Raw genomic sequence first — 23,718 nt, 5'->3', positions numbered from 1 at the left:
ACGTTTTCTTTTGTTTTGTTTTTTGTTTTTGTCAGGGAGTAACTTTCTGAATTTTGATTTTTCTTACAAGGATAAGCGATTCACCAAAATATACAGATTTTTACAAACCAGATTGTAAAGTATTTAAATATGTAAATAAGTAAATAAAAAAATTGAGCCATGCATCACACTATAGATATAATTAATTCTGTGACTGTGTCTATATTTATGGTCAAAAATGTTCAAATCATTACACCAGCAATTTGACTATTTAGGATCTATTGGGTAACATGTATTAAAAGGGTTATGTTTGCTCCATTTTATGTGTGTAAATATCACTGAAATTGTATATTAATGTTGTTGTAATACCATTGGGTCACTGTGAATGGATAGCTGTATGTGAAAGTAAGCAGTTTCATGAGACCCTCGATCATCTCTAACATCCTGCTGGCACCTCTTTACTTTGGTCTAACCACATGTGCTCCGATGACAGCAGAAAGGCTACAGCAAAAAGGCCCACGCTATGTCTTGTTGGCATGCAGTGTGGTTTTTAAGTATAGTCTATCCATATTCACAAAATCTTTTGTACAGCTTTTTTTCTGCAAAGAAAGAAAGAAAAATTGATATATATGTTTAGAGATTATTGTAGGTTTTGTTACAGCCTGTTTCTTATTTTTCAAAGTTCATATCGTTGACTCATTGCTTCACACACATCGGATAGTGCAGGCATTATGATTAAACCCTTCTGAGAAACAGGAAAAAAAGTTTTGTGATTTTTTATCGCATGAGGAAAAATAGAAAAATAAAATTTTTGAAAATGTTTATTTTATTCATATGTTACTATGTCCTCTGTAGAGGACACCAGGACTCTTTTTTTAAACGAAAAAACATGAAACAATGGGATTTAAAAAAAAAAAAGATTCACCAATCAATTTTTAGGTTTCAGTATTTTTTTATGCCAAACTTTGTATAAAGATGATTCTCAATGTTATGAAAGATATAACAGAATGATTTGATATATAATTTTGCTTTTTGGAATATGTGTGTAAAAAAGCGAAGATGTAGGCATCAGTGTTGGGGACTAACTAGTTAAATGTAGCTAGATTATGTTATTTAATTACAAAATAAATGTAACTGTAATCGGTTACAGTTGAGAAAAAAAGTGTAATTAAATTACAGTTATTTATGAAAATGTTAGGGTATGGTGAGGGAAAACGTACCCATTAAGGACTGTGTAACTTTTTCTGTGAAACAAAAGTTAATTGTGTCTATAGTTATCCTAGTTTTCAGCGACAATGACATAAATTATAAAGCAAGTATGTATTAGATGTTTAACAAAATTTAATTTGTACCAAGGTTTTACCCCACATGTGGGGTAAAATGCCCCCACTCTGACAAAGCAATTTGCTTTATACGTTTACAGCCAAATAAGAGTACAAGCATTTAGCTTAAAATTAAAAAGACAAGCCAAAATAACAGTAGCTAAATATGAACCCACTTTATATTAAGTGGCCTTAACTACTACTATCATTTAAATTAATAATTTGATACAATGCACTTATTGTGTACACACGTTTTACATTGTACTTACATTTTTTAAATTACCTGCATGTAATTAGATCTGTAATTAATTTCTGTATAGTTACATTTATAATTACACTGTTGACTTCCCTTACACTTAACCCTACCCATAAACCCATACCACCACAACTTTACCCGTATCACACCTCAATATCAGCAAAAGTGTTTTTCAATACAATATGAACACAACAAGTACATTGTGCTTATTTTTTTTAGGGAAACACATATAGTAGTTAAGGCCACCTAATATAAAGTGGGACCATAAATATGAATATTTATTAATGAACCTTTTTGAAAAAAATATGGTTAGGCTAGCTGATGCTAGCTGGCTGGCTAACTAGCTAGCTGATGCTAATGTGAGGCCATTTTTAAAGGGGTGGTAAAACACATTCTTTTGAAGGCTTGATTGTGTTTGTGGGCTGCACTGTAACATGTGTTCATGCTTCGTTTTAAAAAAAATTGCCTTATTTTTCATATATTTGACCTTTATTCTACACTGCTCTGTCCCTCCTTGTAAAACGGTCTGATGCGTTCCGGGTTGTATGAAGCCAGTCCCTCAAAAATATGCAGTGGGCTCTGATTGGTTAGCTGGCCCAGTGTGTTGTGATTCGCTAAACGCCTAGTGCACGTATGTCGGAGACGTCACGCCCCATACCGGAGGCTGTGCTTTGGTCAGTGTTAGAAACAACGGCGTCAATAAAACCATACCAATCTGAGCCCGAATCAGACCCAGAACATTTGAGTGAAGATGATCGAGCAGAACCTGTTCAGTCCTCAAGAGTAAAGACTGCGGATCTATAATGATCGCTACTGAATGGCACTTTAACTTTTGTATTTTTAGAACGATTATAGCCAAATATCTGTCCCAAGAACTATTAACCCAAAACGAACACAAAGCACTGGCTTTACTATAGTAGCCAAATCACACACAGAACCATGTTTAGCATGCCTGAAGATAAACAATACATAAAAGCTCTAATCAAAGAATAATTTACACTAATGTCAGGTTCGCTGTTGAGATTTTAACGTTAGTGTTTGTAACATTAGGTGTTCGTCGGATAACGTTAAGTATGAATGAGCATTTAACAGACGGTTTGCAGAACAGCGCTGTCATCTGTTTACTTCCTTGCTACAACCTATTACAGGAAAACACATCGATGAAAAATAAATCAGACTTACAGGTTGTGGCCCGTGAACAGCTTCTGTTTGTAAATCCAGCTTTCAGGACAAGCCGTTGTGCATATCCTGTATTGAACTCGCGAAGTTTGTGGAAGTTTGTGTTGTCCTCCGTGAAATGTGCAGCGCGCGCGTCGTGCATCCACGCACCGGCAGTGTTTTTTTCACGCAGCTGACGTTGTGCAAATCTGGCATTGAAATCGCGAAGTTTGTGTTGTCCTCCGTGAAATGTGCAGCGCGCGCGTCGTGCATCCACGCACCGGCAGTGTTTTTTTCACGCAGCTGACGTTGTGCAAATCTGGCATTGAAATCGCGAAGACGGTGGATGTTTTCCTCTGATGTGCTGCAGAGCCCTGCGCGCCTGATTCCCCGCTGACTCAAACACACGTGCATATAACATGCTGTGTGTTAAACGCTCTGCAACGCACCCCCGTCCCAATGAAGGCTGAACAGAGCAAGTACCCCAGACCTGCAATCCGGATGAAAATAACAGCGTTTCCTCGTTATCGCGGCAACAACACTCCAGCCTAACTAACTTATACCACAACAGCGCCGCGATACAAAATGGCCTCACCCTCCCTTATTTAATATTCTCGGAGGAGGGGTTTATGTAAATATTGGGCCTGGTGATGTCAGCAAGCCCTGGAGGAATGTGTGTAGTCGCCTGCTGGCCGTTTGCTGTAGTCCTTAGAAACTGATTTCTTTAAAAGCAAATATCTCCCTTTGCTTTAAACTTTGAACGTTGTAACTTTGCAGATGTTGTTTATGCTCAAACAGCGACACTACACGCTAGCTAAAGTTAGAATAGTGAAATCGTGGTTTACCACCCCTTTAAATATAGGGTCCAAATATTTGTATTCAACCTAGTTAGATTACATTTTGATGGAAAAGCAAAGAATGTGATGTTCAGAACATGGTAACTACATGATAGTGGGAAGTGACGCCCCCTGGGGGCGTTTTACCCCACAGACTTTAAAAAAAAAAAATAATAATAATTCTATAACTCCCTAACTACAGGCCTTGCTCTTCTCATATCACACCATCTCATATCATCATTACTCTGACACCATACATGTCCCAGTTTTAAGTCTGGATGCCCTGTAAAGAGAACATTCAGTGCTTTTCAGAGTGCTATGTTTGGAAGTTTCACAATGACAACTGCCTCTCCTTGGATTTTAAAAATGACTGACATTAATTTAGTGAGTACTATATGAAATATGATAATATTTTGTAATTATCATTTAAATGACTAATTTAAAACTAATTTTTGAATTGTTTGTCATAAATCTCAGAAAAATGTTATGGGGTTACCAGGGCTTAAAGCAAGTTTATCAGGCATTTTGGGAGACACAACAAGTGAACAGGGAAAGCAATTATATTTCAATATTATTTTCATTACATGTTGCACACATAAAAGGCACACTATGTAGTTTTTCGCCGCTAGAGGTCACCTATTCAAAACAAAGGGCGTAGCTTGATGACACCAAGATTGAGCGCGCATTCATGGGAGTTGACGTCTTCACCTCACAGCTGGTGGAAAAGAATCGAGACCGGACACAGGCTGAAATCATGTTCATGGATGAGATTAACATTACTGCAGTAAGAAGCAGAGCAGGGCCCAGTGCTATGGGAGCTGAACGAGGCAGCTGGAGCGATTGCTGTCAAGCCGAGCGTGACACGCTGGAGAGCAGCAGAACTTTGATCATGCCACAGCCGCCGCTCCCGCTTCTTCTGGTCAAGTGTATGTGGGGTAACGCAGCGCTGTTTTATCATATTAGATACATTTGAGTGTGTTGAAAATGTTATAACGTTACTCTTTGCGTTCGCTCCACGGCTGCAATAGATACAATCTTTTATGATTTCAGCAGTTCCACCCTGTAAGAAATTAAAACATCTTTGAATTTATTCATTAAATAATTGGGAAATTGAAGAACGACACCTTTTCCCAGGGGCTCCGCTAGCTATTTTGGGCCCTATGAAAGAATATGATGTTGGGCCCCTACCGCACTAACCTAGCTACCCAAAATCTTTGTCTGCAATGTAATAATACTGCCCAATTAAGCTCTGCTAGCTCAGGCCAGAATGCCCCAATTGGCTGATGAAACATTGATTAAAATTAAGATGCAATTTATACAAAACAAAACTTAATGAAGTGGTCACAATCATGTCTGACCCACTCCATGTCTCCAGGCATTGCGCATCTTATGTGTCCTTTCTCACGCATGCTGTTCACTTTTCATAATCAACATAGATTGACAGATTGACAACATAGACATAAAAAATAACATTATAATATTTAAACATAAATATAAAAGTAAATACCTTTTCTTAATGGCAACACCAATTATAATAGCCTACAGTACAGTGAAATTTCATGTTGGAGCGGGATTTGAGCAAATGACATTTTTTGCATTTTGCTGGATTTTGCCGGAAATGCAGAAATAAGACATAATTTTGTTATATTTGTAACTCTTTGGTAGATACTTTTATAATTTCTATTACATTACTACTAGTAGCTACTGTTACTACTAATAAAACCAATCTCTGGGGGCCCCAAAAGTGTGTGGGCCCTTAGACACACCTTAGCCTAAATAAACAGGTTTTATTCAAAGACATATATTTCAGACATTAATAATCCACACATAAAATCACTACACATCTAGCAAAAATCTCAAAAATCACATTTCTACACGTACGCGTTACAAGCAACCATTTGCGCGCAAAAGCCAGTTTTGAGGTCGGCGCTAAGCTCCAAATCTTCTTTGCTCATAATCTTACTACCCGCTGGCCTGTCGTGCTCGTTCCTGACCTACCTACTAGGCCTATATCAGTTACCATGAGACGACAATCTGTGGTTATTGAACATTTTGAATAAATTGCTCAGCAAATGTTGTTTGAATGATTGCTGCCATTTGAATTTCAGAGCTGTAAAAGTAATCACATGGTTCTCAAGTGAATAATGAGATCTACGTTTAGGCTGCTTAAATCCACACTGAATGCACAGACGGGACAGGTGCGGTGACAGGACAACTCTCACCTTGTTTGGTGAGTTGTAGTGTTGCTCGGAGACAACACATGTGCCTAATGTTTTAGTTTAGATGACCGCGAACGCTAAATTGATGTCCCTTTGATAAGCAAAAGAAAATTCGAACAGCGAATTTGTTGCCTCGGAAAAAGTCAGGTAAGTGCATGATTTTATGTTTATAGGTTAAATAGGCTTTTATATGTAGCCTATATTTAAGTAAGATTTCAATTATTCATCACATGTTGATGACTCAGATTTTACACTAATCACATTGCACATTTTGTAGGCCTACAATCAACAAACTTATTCCCCCCTTCTGAGTAGCAGTTTGTTCATATTGCATTTAGATGCATGTTTTGTAATGTAGTTTGACAGCATATTGCACAATGTCCTAGGCAATAATCCACAATAATTAATAACAAAGCCTTTGTAAATTGTCACGGCCTTAGGCCTACTGGTTTGGTTAATATGTGACATATTTCTGTTCAGAATATGGTGAAACTGTGACAATGCACACACATGCATGTATTTAAGAAATATATATTGTTTATAAAAATATATATTTTTTCTTAAATATATACATGTATGTGTGTTCATTTATAGGGTATTTAGGTCTACATAATAATTATAGGCTACACACACATATTTTATTGTTCACTTCTACAAAGAATGAACCAATTAAGATCATCGTAAACCAAAAGCAGTCGTCTGTCTTAAGATTTTCTTTCTTTCTTTCTTTCTTTCTTTCTTTCTTTCTTTCTTTCTTTCTTTCTTTCTTTCTTTCTTTCTTTCTTTCTTTTTTTCTTTCTTTCTTTGAATAAATTAACATTCCTTCAGGTTAGGACTTAACTCTTAACCTCCTAAGACCGAGGAAAACAAAGTATTTTGAATTTAGTATTTTTTCATGTCATTACATTGTTTAGAGCTTAAAAAACAAATGGAAATTTGTTTGAACAATTATATTTTATTCATATGTTATGCTATGTCCTCGAATGTGACATCGGGAAATTAAAATGACACCGTGACTGTTTTTCATTCACCAATCAATTTTCAGGTTTCAGGATTTTTTTAACCAAACTTTGTTTAAAGATTATTCTCAACTATGTTATGAAATATATAACGGAATTAATTGATATACCATTTTACTTTATGCAATATGAGGGTAAAATGGCCATCCATGGGTTTCCCCATTCACTGCAATGCATGTATCTAATTTGTATATTAATGTGTTCTTGGAGCAACATGTAATGAAAAAAGAAGTGTAATAATGGGAGTAGTTGGCAATATTTTCATAACAACATCTAATATTTTATAGGAACATTGATATGTCATGTCTTTATTCACTTGTTGTGTCTCTCAAAATGCCTGATAAACATGCTTTAAGTCCAGGTGTCCTCTATTGAGGACAATTTGAAAATTAGTCAGGTTTAAATGATAATTTCAAAACATTATCATATTTCCAGTGCTACATCTGATCATTCAGTCATTTTTACAGACCAATGAGAAGCCCAATGTTCTGTTTACAGGACATCCAGACATAAAACTATGACATGTATGGTGTCAGAGAAATTCACTAAAATATGATGTCCTCGTATGAGGACAGTGGTACAGAGGAGGTTAAAAACGTTAAAAGTTCTTTATTGGGATCTCTGGCTTCATGAAGAACCTTTAACATCCATTGAAACTTTCTACTGCAGACGGTTACATTATACAAAAGATTCTTTATTGGCATCTCTAGTGCATCTATGAAAACTTTCCATTGCACAAATGGTTCTTTATAATGAAAAAGGTGCTTTAGATTATTAAAATGTTTCTCACATCAAGAAATCCCAAAATGGTTCTTGCTTTGGCATTCATGCGAAAACACCCTTGTTTTTTTTTTTTAATGTCGTTATTCCGTGTCTTACGGCCAGATGGCGCCATTGTATAATGTAGCGGTGGAGTGTCGCTGACTTATGTCTTCTTCCCCGTGGGCAAAACGGCGTTTACTTATCAACAGCGTGGACACAATAGATAGGGAGAGACGAGCGTCTACAAGAGAACGAGCTAATTAGAAAAAAGGAGAAGAATTCTGTCACTAAACAGACTATGCTTCAGATTTTCGATTACTTCGAGTAGTAACGTCAGTTTGGTGGTTGTTCGTAATTCAGAAACAGTAATAGACACGGACTGGAGACTATATCAACACTGGAGCGCAGCATAACAGACCACGGAGAAGCACATTTTGATGTGAGTATTACAACCGTTGAATCGTTGCAGAGCCGTATGAAGTGAAATAAATGCGTGTATTTGACTATAGAATGAAAAGGACATGGCAAATCCCAAAACTGTGGGCGATAATTGATAATATGTTAGTGCTGAGCATGAATCCAAATCAATGCGAATGTAGATTTGAGTTGTACGGTGTAAACTTTTGCGTGAAACAAACATTGACTTGTATGTTGCGATGGGTTAATTAATGAAGTATGTTTAGTAACAATGTAGAAACTTTGCAAAAAACAAACAAAACAAAAACAAAGATAGATCGAGAGAGACCGAGAAAGAAACACGTGTTTTTCCACCCTGTATGTCTGTTTTTAAGCAGGATGTGTTTTGCCTGGTGAATTTGGTTGTTCTGTTGTAACATCGAGCATTTCTGTGATTGCAAAGTCTAGTTTGAAGTTTTTTGTGCTTTCTTTATCAGTTGTTCAGGTCTTGTTCACAGTAGATACATCAAATACACAACAGCACATGGTCACGTTTGTTTTGAAAGGCATTCTGAATTCACGTTTCGTTTTTAGAACCCTGTATCAGCTGTTTGTGAACCTGTCTACTTCTGAATATCAGGCCGTGTTTTCGTTGGACCTGCAGTGAAGTGCAGTAATGCACACTTGTATACTAATTCAGTTCAATATGCTTTATACTCGTTGAAAGGCAGTTCTGATCATTTTAATATAGTTTACAAACAAATTATTGTATTACATATTATTATTATTATTATTATTGCGGTTTTAATTATGGGAATATACCTGTAGTGATGTTAAAGTGAAAATTCTCTCATCATTTAGTCACCCTCAAGTAGTTCCAAACCTATGTTAATTTCTTTCTTCTGCTAAACACAAAAGAAGATATTTTAAAGAATGTCTGTAACAAACAGTTGATGGGCATTTTTGGGTGACTATCACTTTAAAGGCGGAATACGTAAGATATTTGGATTAAAATATCAAAAAACCACTAGAACAATGTTGTATATTTTGTTGACTTGTGTACATTATCCCAAATGTTTCCAAGAATGTTTAAATCCAGAGAAAAAAAGCTATTTTAACCAGGACATGGACCGTGTCTGTGCGTCACCTATCAATGACTTCATACCTGCGTTACCCTCGATTTTCCATTTTATTTTGTAGAAACCATATTAACACCAAAGACGCCAGAAAGTAATCATTGTTATATAGCTCAACTGGGGTGTCGCAATATACCGGTATTGGCGATAACCGTGATATTCAAAGCACGAAATATCGACATCGTGTTAATTTAGGGTGTGGCAATATACCGGTATTGGTGATAACCAATAGTGAAAATGAATAGGACTCATATGATAACATGACACGTAAATACTCCGGTGTCCTGAGTCCGACTGGAGCCCGTGTTTTTTTCTCCCTCGCTATTACACATTGTTGCAGCCATAAAACATTTTCAGCTTTGGTTTTAATGTCAAAGTAGTTATTTCATTTCGTTTATTTATTAAGTTAATTTAGAAAAAAAATTTGGAGCAATATTTGTTTGTTAAATTAAAGTTTTTGTTTTTTAAAGTAATGGCGGCCAGCGGCCGACAGTGAGTTAACCACTTGTTTGATCAATTGATACTCTCAAATCAACTCTTGACTTGTCTTTCCTATAATAAAATCCATAGATATAAAACCAGGGCTCCAGAGTGCGACTAAATGGTCGCATTTTGCGACTAAAATTAGAGAGTGTGCGACTGAATTTTACATCCAGTCGCACATGTGCGACCAGTAAATTTGCCTGCTGTCGGTACTGGAGAAATTAAGAAAATACACTTACTAATTATAATTGATAGACGTTATGTCTGGCAAATTCTATCTTTGCCAGCCGTTTCTATATTAGATAATATTAAACCATTTGTCCGAGATGCATTTTTGCCATTCGCAATCCAGAAGAGAAAGCGAGCGAGCTCACGTGGAGCTACAGCGAACACAACACCACAGTCAGCTTAATGAGGGACGATGGCCAAGAACTAAACAAAAGTTTAGTCTGCTTAAACTTTAGGTATGTGCCGTGATATTAATCAAATTTTATTTTCGATTTTGGCTTCCAAAAATTATAAAAAGATGATATGAGGTAAAACTATTCCTATAGCCGTGTTCCGTCGAGCGCGACATCCTTCCCTTCACAGCTGAGCTGTCATTTCTCCCTAAACCTGTGATTGTTGTAAACTGCAGTCTCTACTGTTGCTAAACTGCAGGATGTGTTTGATAATAAAGAGCTATTGAATGCACAATAATCCGCGCAAGAGACGCTGTTTCCAACTTCAAGGCGGCTTATGTGTGTGTGCTGCGAAATGGACCGACTTGCAATTAATATTTTAGGCTTCGTGTGCGCGTCTAAACCATCAAATAAACAACAAATAGCCGGTGTCAAAAGACCGGATTGGAGAGTAGTTATTTTAACAGTTTATATCTTAAATGGGCGTAAATAGTTTGGAGAAATAGGAGAATATGATATTATTAGTTCTACATTCAATCGGTCTTAAAGGGGCAGCGTCTAATAAACCTGCTGACGATTGAGCCATTAATTCGAATCGAACAAAAGGCAAATAGAAAATATTCACATCTCTTGAATTAATACATTTAGCTTTTATAAGCATTAATCTATCAATTAATACAGTGAAAACTATGCAGTGTCATTTTACATTTCATTACTTTATTAGATTTCTTTGTAGGTTGGTTCTTTACTGTAATATTAATGTTAGCAGACCTTCCGAATGCCTGCACACTGGTCCATTTACAAATAGATATTTTATATTTTTGTTCAAACTTTGCGGTTTCTTTTGCTATAGATATTTTACTTTTCAGATTATAAAGCCATGTTAATTAGGTTCTTAATTATGTTTTTTTATATATAAAAAAAATTAAAATAAAGTATAATAAAAAGAACCGGTAAGAATACTGTTAAAGTACCGGATCGATAAGCAGTATGGGTAAGAGTAGTAATACCATTAAAACCTTAACGATACCGATCCCTATTAGTAATACAGTGGAAATTAGTAGATTTGGTTAGCATGTTGATTTACGGTGTGCGCCCCTAAAATTTCTGGTTGTGCTCCTAAAATTTTCAGTTGGGGGCCACTGTGCTCCTAGTGAAAAAAGTTAGTCTGGAGCCCTGAAAACACTTCAAGCATATCACAATGTTAGTTTAAATGTTTACTATCACCACCACAGTAAAAACGCGTTTTTGACAAGCTGAGGCAGATGCAGCTCACAGCTTGCATCGGCGCTTGCGAACAAAACGGCCTATACAATCTAAACTAATAAACAAAATAAAAATTAAAAAAAAAACATGCAGGGTGTCTTACCTTGCACCTCTCCGCAAAATGAATATACAGGGAGTGCAGAATTATTAGGCACGTTGATTTTCTGATCATATTTTTTTTCCAGGCACATTTGACCAATTCCAAACCACAGTAATCCTAATAACTACTATTGATTTAGTATTTAATAATGTATAAGTGATATATAATTGTTCATGAAGGCTGGAAATGAAAATCACCTTATATTCAGGTGTGCAGAATTATTAGGCATGTTTTCTTTTACAGATAAATTGAGCCAAAAAAGAGATTTAACTCTAAAAAGTATTAAATGCCCATGAGAAGGATGCAATACTAATGCAATACTAGACATTGCAGTTAAGGCGTGACCATTGGACAGTGAAATGCTCGTTGGGTCAGCAGGGTCAGACAAAAACAGGTGGTGAAGAAAAGACACCTGTTAACTGCAAAAGAATTAAGAATTAAGGTGAAGAATTAAGGGTGAAACCATCAGGCACCCTTTAGTCTCCAGCGCCACCATTTTCCAGAGCTGCAACCTACCTGGAGTCTCCAGAAGTGCAAGGTGTCAGGATCTCAGAGACTTCAGTTAGGTAAAGAATCCTAAAAAATGACCCCCACTAGATAAGAATCACAAGCTGAAGTGTTGTAAAATACATGAAGGTTTTTTTATAGGCTTTATGGACAGATAGGTTGAGAGTGACTCTTGAAGGACCAGCACCACATCCTCTTGTACCACTGTTTGAAGAATTCATCTTCCAGAATCTGGCAGTACGTTTTGGGAGTTCATTTTTAGTCCATCTCTGCAAAACGGACTTCAGGATGGACTAAAATGAACTCCCAAAACGTACTGCCAGATTCTGGAAGATGAATTCTTCAAACAGTGGTACTAGAGGATGTGGTGCTGGTCCTTCAAGAGTCACTCTCAACCTATCTGTCCATAAAGCCTATAAAAAAACCTTCATGTATTTTACAACACTTCAGCTTGTGATTCTTATCTAGTGGGGGTCATTTTTTAGGATTCTTTACCTAACTGAAGTCTCTGAGATCCTGACACCTTGCACTTCTGGAGACTCCAGGTAGGTTGCAGCTCTGGAAAATGGTGGCGCTGGAGACTAAAGGGTTCCTGATGGTTTCACCCTTAATTCTTCACCTTAATTCTTAATTCTTTTGCAGTTAACAGGTGTCTTTTCTCCGCCACGTTTTTGTCAGATCCTGCCGACCCAACGAGCATTTCACTGTCCAATGGTCATGCCTTAACTGCAATGTCTAGTATTGCATTAGTATTGCATCCTTCTCATGGGCATTTAATACTTTTTGACTTTTCAGTCTGAGTTAAATCTCTTTTTTGGCTCAATTTATCTGTAAAAGAAAACATGCCTAATAATTCTGCACACCTGAATATAAGGTGATTTTCATTTCCAGCCTTCATGAACAATTATATATCACTTATACATTATTAAATACTAAATCAATAGTAGTTATTAGGATTACTGTGGTTTGGAATTGATCAAATGTGCCTGGAAAAAAAATATGATCAGAAAATCAACGTGCCTAATAATTCTGCACTCCCTGTAAATCCGATTTTCAATTCCCGCGCCGGCTATACAAATTCAGTTCACGTCAACGAAAACAAAATATTCGAGCTGTATTTTATTTGTCATCAGCTCATTTCAAGATCAAATGCCGCAATATGCGGAAGAGCGACCTAAGTACTGCACGAGCATCTGAGAATTAGGCTACTTTCAGTTTCACTGGCAGCCATTTGCATGTTTTTCTTGTGGTGCCCCCCTTAGCACTCGGTGCCCTACGCGCAGCGCGTGATGCGCGTGGTCGGAGCGGCGGCTCTGAGTGATCAGATTTAAATCCGCCTCGAAAGAATCTTGGAAGACATTTACTCCTGATCCCTTTACAATGTTATAGATATCTGATCAGAGAAAACGAATGAAGTGAACAGGTGTAAAAAGGCCTTAACTCTTGCAGCTGCGCTGAAGGAACGCTCGCTACTGCTGCTGCTGCTGCTAGCGCGGACTCTAAACATCAGAGCATGTTTGACGGTCGTGGTAGCATGGGCTCGTGTTGTTTCCACCAGTGCAGCACACCTCAGTTTCTTTTAATTAATTAATGTCTATTTACATAATCTTGTATTTGTATTTGCAATCTAATCATGGCCAATAACATTTATGTTAATATTTATTCATCATACTGTTGAACTTGACAGTATGTTCTCCCTTGTTATTTCATAGGGAGCTTCAAAGAAGATTTATCAGTAACGGAGTATTACCATGTGTTTATCAGTATCCAATTATGTTTGTTGGGTAAAAAGAATAACTAAATAAACAAAGTAAAAATTAATTTGATAACTTTCCCCCCAAGGTTTCTATAGATATCAGTGTTAATTTAGGGTGTGGCAATATACCGGTATTGGCGATAACCACAATATTGAAAATGAATAGGACTCATATGATAACAAGACACGTAAATACTCTGGTGTCCTGAGTCCGACTGGGGCCCGTGTTTTGATGTTCAAAAATTGTTCAGCTTTGTTTTTAATGTCAAAGTATTTATATTTTGCTTTGTTTATTTATTAAGTTAATTTAGAAAAAATGTTTGGAGCAATATTTGTTTGTTAAATTAAAGTTTTTGTTTTTTAAAGTAATGACCAAGCGGCCAGCGGCCGACAGTGAGTTAACCACTTGTTTGATCAATTTATCCTCTCAAATCAACCCCCCAAGGTTTCTATAGATATCGCGATATGTATCGATATCGTGATTTTTTTTGTGGCCACAATAACCGTGGTGTGAAAAATCTAATATCGTGACAGCGCTAAGCTCAACACAGTTAGTTTTATCGTTTAAATCTCATTTTCTTGAGTTACATTGAGTACCATGTTTTACCATGCCTATCGATCTAGCTAACTGCATTGTGCAACAAGTGTCTCGTAGCCGCCGAGCGAACGCACAGAGCAGCATTATAACAACTTTCAGCACAACTAAATGTATCTAATATGATAAAACAGTGCTGCGTTACTCCACATACGCATGACCGGAAGACGCAAAAGCAGTCGTCTGCGGCATAATAAAAGCTCCGAAAAATTACATATTGTGGCTTTAAGACACTTGAGGAGAACTGACTAGCATGCATCCAGCACCTTGGGATCAGTTGCTTAAAAGTCATTGCAAAAATGGTTCAGAAAAGTGAAGCTGTTTCTGAGGAAGATCTATAGTGCTATAGTGCAATGAAATTAATTTCAGCGTTGCCAAATCTGTCTTTCCTCAGAACATTATCCAGAGACAAAAAAAAATCACCTGTACTGTGCAGATTGTGATGGAATTGGTCTTAAAAAAACAAAAACAAAATCTGTTTCAATTCCTCTCTTAGAACAAACCTTACGTCACAGCCTGTATGGTATAGTATCACCAGCTGTTTTTTTTTATTTGCTGGAATAAACTAGAATAAAATATGTGGCATTCTCACACTGTTCCTTAACATGACAACTATAGCATTATACTATAGTGCATTCGCAGTTTCGCACACAGGCTCAAACACCTCATAACTCCACTGCTGCCTGGTAATCACATCAGCTGTAGTCATGGCAACTGCACATGGGAATGAAAGCTTTCACAGGGAGAACAATTTTCTTCCCCTTCACTGACTCATCGCTTTTCCTCCATGGACCAAGATGTTACCTGCTTGCACGCAAATGCCTCCACCGTTTTTTCCTTAGGGTATCACTTAATGCTCTTCCCGAGGCAGATGTTTATGCTTCCTTTTCACAAAAGGTTTATGCTGTGCCTGTGGCGGTTTTCCCCCTTCATACTCTTTTGCTTTTTTCTTTGTAATAAAATAGTTAAGCATATTTAACCTTAAATTCTCATTATTGTAATAAAAAAATATTCTAATTTTAATATTCTCTTTGTTCATATTAAAAATGGTATGTAGTATTTTACTATGTAAAAACTATTCTAATTTTAATATTCTCTTTGTTCATATTAAAAATGGTATGTAGTATTTTACTATGTAAATATATAATACATCTTGGTATTATTTGCCATGCTTTAATTTATGCTATACTATTTAAACATTATATAATAGCAATAACATTATATAATAGCATCTCTTTCACTCTAATATAGTCAAATTAATGAGAATAATAATCAGTGACAATAATTGGAATAATAAAAGTAAATGTTATGGTGAGCATAATTGGGAATAAAATTGCCCAAAAGTGTCACAGTGCAAACAATAGTCTGAAAAATAGGCTTAGTTTCAGTTATGTAAAATATGTTTTCTGTTTGACATTGGGTAGACGAGGCTTTAATTTGTGGATTAAAAGCTGCTAATAAATCAATTGTTAAATTATTGAAATATTACCTTCAAATCTCAGGGTCTACTTGGGGGACATTTACATGATGCCGTATTCAACTAAAAATTGATAATTGTATGTGTTTTGGCCTTTTATTTACATGTGAACAGCATTTTGGTGGCCTGAAAATGCAAGCTTTTGAAATGTTTCAAAGTGCTAGTTTTTGAAAACAATACCGTTATCGTCTCCATGTAAACAATAAAAAAGCAAATTTGTTAAACGTGTTCAGTCTATTGGACCTATTGAATACAGTCCATTTGGACCAGACGTCACAGTTACGTCACTTGCAGCTGCGTGCGCATAGTGGCTGCAGAAAAATAACATAACTAGTGGAGGAAAATGGGCAAAATCCACATAATAAGAGACATTTTTTTTGTTGTGCCTTTTTATATGTCAGAATCAAAAAAAAAGAATGTCGTTGAAGACACCCTTTGAAGCTAAACGCAGACGTTTATGTTGCAAGTCACAGACTGAACTGAGGAAACCTGCAATGATTAGTCTACTATTTAAGCATGAATTTGATGTAAACAAAAAGTCTACATAATATTCACATATGCAGTTCATAGGGGACATATTCATACATAGCAGTTACAGCATGAAATAATATTTAAACCAATAACATTTTAGATAACTTTTAAACGTAGCCTATAACATTTTTATCCTTTTCTAACTTTTTCTTGCTTTTGCGTGTTTATATCTCCCAGTTCAGACTTTATAACTCACAATTGCGAGTTTATATCACAATTCTAAGGGGAAAAGAGTCAGAATTGCAGGATATAAACCAAATAACGAGTATCTCACAATTCTATTTATCCTTCTAAGAATTGTTAGATATAAACTGGAAATTAACTTTTTTTTTAGTCTTTTATTCCGTGGCTTCCACAGATTGCCACGGCAGAACTGTAATTTTCTGCAACCAGGCAGGCTCCACCCACAAAAAAAAGTCATCGCTGTTTGCAAACACAAAATAAGTCTATAGTTTTTCTGTTTTACAGAACATCGCCAACTACTGGCCTGGCAGCATAATAAAGCATTTTAGTCGTTGCTGCAGATCCATGTGAATGAGGACATTTATATTATACTAAACGTTTTGACAATGTTGTCGTCTGTACGCAAAAAACCAATGGAATTTTTTTCCGTTTTTAATACGTTGTTGACGTGTAAACATACCCTTAAAGTAAATATTATAGGTCAGAGAGGTTTTGCTCCTAATCCCTGGGTTAGATGAGAATGTTAAACCTTATGGCAGCGTTTACCCCTTTAAGCTTCATACAGTTGTGTGAAACAGACAGATACAGAATTTGCCAGAGAGAGATAATTTTATTTTCACCCCATTAGTTACGACCCACCCTCCCTTCGGTTCTCTTTTTCTCACTTGCCTTTCATCTGTCTACGTGCGGTGCGGCTGAGATTTAAGGACTGAGATTTAAAAAACCTTTTTGCCCCATGGGGACGTCAGTCAGCTTCAAAAGTCTGTGCTTCATCATGTTTTTGACACTGGACTTTAGTCTCCACTCTTTGCTCTTCTTCAAAAGGTCAGATTCTCCCTAAACAGTCAGACCTGCTTTGATCATCACTGGGTTTTGCCCTGGAAAATGTCCCTGATTTGATCTCAATTTATTGCAAGGATTCCTATGCAGTTATAGGAATAAGTCTATATGGATGTTTTTAGCATTGTCAGCTAGCTAGACTGTAACACTAATACAATAATGTTTCATTAGTTAACTACTTTAGTTAACATGAAAATACATTCTTAATTCATTAACTAGCATTAACCAAGATGAATAAGTACTGTAACAAATGTATTGCTCATTGTTAGTTCAGTTAGTTAATACATTAATGTTAACAAATGAGACCTTGTTGTAAAGTGTTGCCACTTTTTTGTATTTGACATCAAAGAATGCTCACAATTAGTCCATTTACAATTTGCTTAAATATATAAAAAAGGCTGTTTGTTTCTTGTGGCAGAATTAAATGTAACAGAAAAATATCACATTAGATTGACAATTATGTTGATTCATAAATATCAGTAGATTTCAAAACCGTGTCTATATCGGTACCTATGGGAAGTTAACAAAATGTGAAACAAAATCTTCAAGTAATGGGTGAGTGGCAGTACAGGCCACATCTCCTTTTTTTGAAACAACACTTACGGATATGAAAAGTGGCAAATGATCTTACAGTAAACTAGAAGAGGAACTCTCTCAGTTAAATGAACCGTTATCTTGAGACTATTTTTGACTGTCTGACTCTCAGCCTGACTCAAATTGTGCACAGGCCAGGGCCACTGCAGTTTTACTGGTGCACATGTGCGCGTTTCTGCTCCTGAAGCTTGTAATTTAGAATCTGTAGGCTATAGTATGACAGACATGTATCCTGAATGTTTATGGTTAGGTATGGAAAGGCCTGGCAGGTTGTGATGTAACGTTTGTTGTGTTTATATCAGGCTTGCGTGACTTCCTACACTAGAGGTGTCACCTTTCAGACAGTCTTGACACGAACATTTTGACACAGAGGTTGTGTGTTATTTATCAAGTAGCTGAGGGCATTGATTTTCTCTCATTGGCAGCTGTCTTTAATTATCTAATGAATATGCATTTTATATTAAGATGATTATACCTTAATAGTGCCAAGAAAATATAAGGCCTAGTGTGCTTGTATTGGGCAACAGAATAGAGTGTCAAATTTGTAGACGTCCTCAGTATAAATGATTGGCAAATTTAGGGGTTAAAGGTTAAGGAGTAAAGAACATGAAACATGAAAATGTTCTGCTTGTAAGGATGTTCCTACCATTTTGTTACCTGATAAAACATGCCACACAACTGTCCCTAGTAATTTGACTGTGGTGTGGATTTTTTTGTACCAGTTTGATCCAGCCCTTGGCTCAACAAATGTGTTAAGGAAATGAAACCCCCTTGTTTTGGCACTGGTCGTTCAAACCTCACCGGGTGATATGGCCAAAAAAATAATCAATAATTATCATGATATCAAATATTTCATTTTTAAAGGCAGAAAATTTGGTATATTATTAATATAATAATCAATATATTAAAGCCGATAAATAATGGATTATGTCATTTTGCTGAGGCCCTTGAGATGCAATCTTGAGATCATGTTTGCCATGATGGTTTTGAATTGTTTGAAATATAACAGGAATCACTTAAAAAAAAAGAAAATACAGTTAAGTGCAACATGGGCACCGCAAGTCTGTCATATAGGCTACATAAAAGTATAATGAGAACATTATAATTGTGTGCGTGGGAGTCGGGACATGGCTTTTAATGGTGAGACTTGTGTTTTTGTAATACGGCTCTCAAATTATATAAAAATTTGGATTTAGATTTATCAGTCAATATATCGGTTATCAGCGTTCAAATATAAAGAATTATCGGTTTTCGGTATGGGCCAAAATTTTCATATGGGTGCATCCCTAAAAAATTGTGACAACCTCATTTTTATAGGATACAATTTTACAGGGTAAAATTTGGTCTTCCGTAGTATTTGAATCATGTTAACTACAACATATTGTTTCTATTGTATTTGTTATGAAAAACAGTATAATGCAAATGCTCAAACTGTAATAGCTTAATAACAAAAAAACATATACTGTAATTTATATTCATGTACTGTCACCAGTGTGAAGGTCTGCAACACACATTCTCTGGATTATTTGCATAGTGCATAAACCCTTATAATTATCGTTATTGTTTTATCGACAAGCCCCAAATGAGAGTATAGAAAGCGAGGGCAGACAACAACTAATAAAATACAGACCTACAACACCCTTATTATACAGAAATATTAATATTGAAATGTAAGTTGGTGGCACTTTGATGCATTTTAAAATATAACCTTATGGCTACAAACTTAAGAATTGTATCATTACGGACTAATAACAACTATCATGAACAAATCAAATATATGATAATTCAACATTTATCCAAATACATTTGAAAAAGGTTTTTGTTTCAAAACGCTCTCCATTCACATTAGTGTTTTCAAGCATTTTCTCAAAAGTTTATCTTCTATTCATCTCACCATTTAGCAAAATATCTCACCATTCACTGATGCGTCCATGGTCTCACTCAGTCACCATTATATGTAAAATATTTTATTTCTTTTTTTCACTATTACTCTTCATAATTATTTAATAAGTTAATCATTTACCTTATGATCATTTAGCTTATTTCATTTATCTTATTTATTATCATTTATCCTGTTTGTTTTATTCAACATGTATGTATTCCTGAGTTTTTTGCATGCTTTTTCCACATTTAACCTTATTGTCTATTGTCTATGTCTGAGACTGTTCCGGTCTAAGTGTGACTTATAAATTCCTCTTTCTGTTTTGCGGTTTTATTCTTGCTAAAGAGGAATTCATGCAGATACTTAAGGCCTGCCTCGGTAGAGATAGTGATCACTTGTTAAAAGGTATCTCAACCACAGTTGTTCATCAATTCGTTGTCTTGCACTTTGACATTGTGCACATTGGTCACCGTTACTGACATTCACATGATGAACTTTAAAAAGTCCCAATATTGGTTAAAATAAAATATTTTTTTCAGCAGGTTCTTGCTTCATGCAATCTAGCCTATAAAGTGTAATATGTTTACACTGCATAGATTTCCCATCCTAAAGTGCCTGTTATAATGATCTGAGCGCATGGTCTGAAGCGCATGGCGCAAATGCACAGGCGTGTCCGAATCCACTTTTGCTAGTTTAACGACGGAAAAAGCGGTCGGCGCACCAGGTGCATGGTCCAAAAGGGTTGTACCTAGTCTCTTAATGAGTCATGGGGGTGTTTTGGGCGTGAAGTGCAATAAACCAATCAGTCTCATCTCCCATTCCCTTTAAAAGCCAGTTTCGCTTGCACCATGGCGGATTTGCAGAATTTGCGAGCGGAAAGACTGAACGCTTCTCCAGAGATGAAATCCTTTTATGTTTAATATTATATAGCGGCATCTAGTGGTGAGGTTGTGAATTGCAATCAAACTCCGCTCACCCCTCCCTTTCGAAGCACATAGAGAAGCTACGGGGGCCGACACAGGACAAAAATGTTGTCGTCGGAGAGCGCAGAGAGTGACTAGCGCTCTGTAGAGAAATTTGTCCGTTTAGGGCTACTGTAGAAACATGATGGCACAAAATGGCCATTTCACTGTAAGGAGACCTGCAGTGTATCTAGATAGAAATGCCTCATTCTAAGGTAATAAAAACAAAATGGTACATTAAGTAAGGTTTTTATACACCACTGAAAACATAGTTATGTATATTAAATTGCATTTCTGTCAATAGATCCTCATAAATGCTACACACGGCACCTTTAAATAACACAAAAAATACTGCACTATTGACTTTAGACAAGATTTTCAGTTATCTCAAAATAGCAAGGCGTCAACAATATGCCTGAACACACCTCGTTTTCAGACCAGCACGCCCATTGGCAAACAGATGGACGCAAGTGCATTTGCTATTTAAACGTGATGCTGGACGTGAAAATGATAACAGCTTCGGGCTGAAACTAGCAAAAAACATTTGCGTCGCGCCTGCCATCACAATGCGCTGTGTGTATGATAGGGCCCATTGTCTTGCTTAACCTTCAACTTTTTCTTTTCTTCTTTGAACTTCATCTATTGAGAAAGAAATAGCCTATTTAATACTTGCTAGTCGCACACCAGAGTAGTACCTTAAAGAAATATGTTCTCATTTTATTTCAACATTTATTTGCTATTGCAATTTTCTTTTATTATCCTTTATTTTGCAATTATTTATAGACTGTTAGATATTGCTATACATTTCTTTAATTGATTAAACGTTTGGAGCGCTATAGTGCAGGGATTTTCAACTCTGACCTTTTGAGGTCCACTTTCCTGCAGAGCTTTGCTCCAAGCCTGATTAAACACCTAAACAACTAATGTCTTAAGGATTACTAGAAAGTTATAGTCAGGTGAGTTTGATTTGAGTTCAAATAGCAACCTTTGACACTCTCAAGAGGGCAAACACCATATGTTTCGCCATTATGCTATTATTACGAAGAAAACTGATCCTAGACCAGCAGGTATGGGCAGCTTTTCCCTCTAAAAGCAATCAGAAGCACTCAACATGTATATTTTCCTTTCTACTGGTGTTAATTTCGTTAACAAAATCTATGTAAAATCTATCACATCTATGGAAAGTTTTGGTCGACCACCTTTTTTTCCATGACTAAGACGATTACAAGACTGTGACCATATCAACATGTAATATCGTTGACAAAAAGATTAGACTAAAATGTAGTTAAAAAATAAAAACTTCAACAAAATCTCTTTGTTTTGTCAAATAAAAAGGAGACAAGATATAAAGGCCCTGATTTACTCACGGTGAAGTAGGGGTAGGGGTAAAAGAGAGGTCAAAATACCCGAACGGCGATATATTGTAGCGAACATCTGACACCGCCCACTCTGCTGAGAGTGACGGCTAGATGAATATGTAAATATGTGCTGCATGCTTTCCTTTCAATAACAAAATAAACGCACAACAAAATTGAGAAAACAGCAAGCATTTTAATAATGCATAAGAAAAGCGTCTGATAATAGCAATGTGGATAGTTCACCCAAAAATGAAAATTAGCCCATGATTTACTCACCCTCAAGTCATCCTAGGTGTATATGACGTTCTTCTTTCAGACGAATACAATCAGAGTTATATTAAAAAGAATTATAAAAAATAAAAGATATCCACACGGCTCTGGGTGGTTAATAAAGGCCTTCTGAAGTGAATTGATGGGTTTGTGTGAGAAAATTATGCATATTTAAAACTTTATAAACTTAAATAACTAGCTTCCGACAGACGGCTGTACGTATGCATCGATTTACGGCGAAAGAGTAACCCCTGACCTGTCGCATGACATATTGATGAACGTGGAAGCATAGAGCAAAACAAACCACCGGTCATGAATTAGAACTTAGAAGCCTAAAACGAGAATTTTTAAAGACAAATGCTGGAGGATTTTGATATAAGAGAAGAAGGGCTTGAGTTTGTTGCCCAGCCCTATTTGTAACCACGAGAGGCATCAAAGCTTGCAATGCGCTCTACATTCTACGTCATGCATTGCGTCAGGGTTATTCTTTTGCCGTAAGTCGACTTGCCGAAAAAATTGCTGACAAAATTAACTACTTCTACTTTCTAACTGGTAGTGATGGACTTTGTGCGAGTTATATGATGCCGGTAACTGTTGTCATGACGTCATTTCCTGTGGCCTTTAAAATAATTCATAAAATGTGATTTACGGCTCAGATGATTGTCCCCAAAAACTTGGGCAAAATTGAGCACAGATGAGTAAAGATGGTATCATTTCAATAAATACTGCACCAACCAAACAACTGTCATTAGATGAATGGGAATGCTAGCAGATAGGACTGTCCAGGTATAATAAACTTCTAGAGCCATTTCTGTAATATCTTGTGTAAACCACTTGTCAGGAGATTGCGAAGCACTCATCTGGCCTGTTCTCACACACAAATTGCTATCTGATTTGATCTACCATTATGCTTAATCAGATGTGAATGCCTCTGTTGTAATAAACTGTGTTTGCTGTCACATGATGGAAGTCAAGATATGACTCAGTTGAAATTCCATTGCTTTGCAGCTGACAGCTGAGTGTCATATGTGGTGGATCAACACTGGAGTATCCAACACTTCTTTTAGTTTCAAATCTCCACATCCAAATGGAAAAGTATTGCATTGAAAATATAGTCTGGTTTACAGCGTCAGGGTTTCAATTTACTATTAACTTAAAGAGGATAGATTTTAACTTGGATTATATGTGTTATAGAAGACGATTTTACAAAATGTATTTTTAATAGGTGCATAAAACGGTGCATGTGTTCCACCTCTAACTGACCTTATGTAGCCCCATCCCTTTTCAGCGCTGTGCTCGTTGTGTTTTGTCTTCTGATTTATATTTCCACATCATGAAGGTAAGATCCTATGGATTTATGAATGAACCGCTCGTTTTAAAATCTACCCGGTCTTCTGGCATTTGTCATGCCGTCCTCTTCAAACATTACG

The 23,718-nt window shown here is 36.4% G+C and overlaps 1 protein-coding gene across 8 annotated transcripts in view; it reads left to right on the top strand.

Annotated features, from left to right (window-relative positions):
- Positions 1–5,523: 5,523 nt before the first annotated feature.
- sema4ab (sema domain, immunoglobulin domain (Ig), transmembrane domain (TM) and short cytoplasmic domain, (semaphorin) 4Ab) overlaps positions 5,524–23,718 on the top strand; it is a 53,108-nt gene continuing 34,913 nt past the window's right edge. For 2 of the 8 annotated variants that reach the window (XM_079829558.1, XM_079829559.1), the window contains exon 1: positions 7,749–7,990. The gene's annotated coding sequence lies outside the window, so the exon portion shown is untranslated. Of the gene's footprint in view, positions 5,918–7,732; positions 7,991–23,718 lie in introns of those variants that run through there. The other 6 variants (XM_079829561.1, XM_079829565.1, XM_079829564.1 and 3 more) reach the window with 6 other exon arrangements.

Source organism: Gobio gobio (assembly GCF_949357685.1).
Source record: "Gobio gobio genome assembly, chromosome: 11".
Lineage (NCBI taxonomy): Eukaryota > Metazoa > Chordata > Actinopteri > Cypriniformes > Gobionidae > Gobio > Gobio gobio.
This window is presented reverse-complemented; position numbering and strand designations above follow the sequence as displayed.